Genomic DNA, 1,088 nt, shown 5'->3' with positions numbered 1-1,088 from the left:
CTGTTGAATAGTGAGTCCTGGACGTGTTGTAGGAGTTTATAGGCTTGTGTCACGGCATGGCGTGGGTGGTGGACTTGTAGAATTGCTGGGACTCAAGGCTGGAATTGCAGAAGGCTCAGTATAACCCCCATGGGTCTGAAGGATAGAGCATTTGCTAATAGCAGACCAGTTTGCTGAGCTGATTGCTGGGATTGGAGGGGGGTGTCTCCTGGCAATCACACCAGAGAGAAGCAGATACCAGCTGCACTCAGACATACCTTATGTCCTGTTTTACAGACAACCTGGCTTTTTACAGCCGACTCTCCTATCTCATTAAACAACAACATGCATCACCCCATCCATTACTTTCCTCCCCCCACATCTTAGCAAGTACTACATTGCCTCCCACTGGAGCTCGATGCATCAATGCCCCAGTGCTGCAAAACCGGTGCAAAAATATAATACATTATTCCTCCCCAACCAGCAGGCTCCGGTGCCTTTGTTTCTTTTTAATTTTCTGATTTGTACCCAAAGCCTTTTACTTTTTTTTTTTTTTTTTAATCATGTGATTCTTCTGGGATGGTCATATATGTATTTTGAGAAGTGGAAAAGCTGACAATTGCCATTTTTTCTTAACCACCAAACAAGAATATCGCTTCCCACAAGCAGAAGGCACACCAATATTTATGAAGTTCCTCACTACCTCATCAGGAGCTCCAGTGTGTCTTAGAATCCCTTTTTCGCAAAGTAAAAAAATGAGTTCACTTTAGTACATCAGGTTTTTTATATATATATATATATATATATATATATATATAAGGCCACAACATCTTCAACCGACTAAAATGACTTTTATTCCTCCACAACAACACCTCTTCTGCTACCACTTGTGGCTATCCTCCTATAGAGCTGGCTGGTGTGATGGGAGTTATAGCCCCCTGCAACTTAAATGACAAATATTGCTTACTAGTGACCTAAATAGACATAATAGAGACAGTCTTGAATTAAGGGGCCACAGCAGTCATAAACTAGGTATAATGATGGTTAAAGTACATATTAGCAGACATTAGATCAGCTGGAGGAAACATGAGCCTATAGATTTCAGAAAC

The sequence above is a fragment of the Sceloporus occidentalis genome, unplaced genomic scaffold (assembly GCF_023333645.1).
Source record: "Sceloporus occidentalis isolate IW3139 unplaced genomic scaffold, rSceOcc1.0.p SCAF_83, whole genome shotgun sequence".
NCBI classification, from domain to species: domain Eukaryota; kingdom Metazoa; phylum Chordata; class Lepidosauria; order Squamata; family Phrynosomatidae; genus Sceloporus; species Sceloporus occidentalis.
This window is presented reverse-complemented; position numbering follows the sequence as displayed.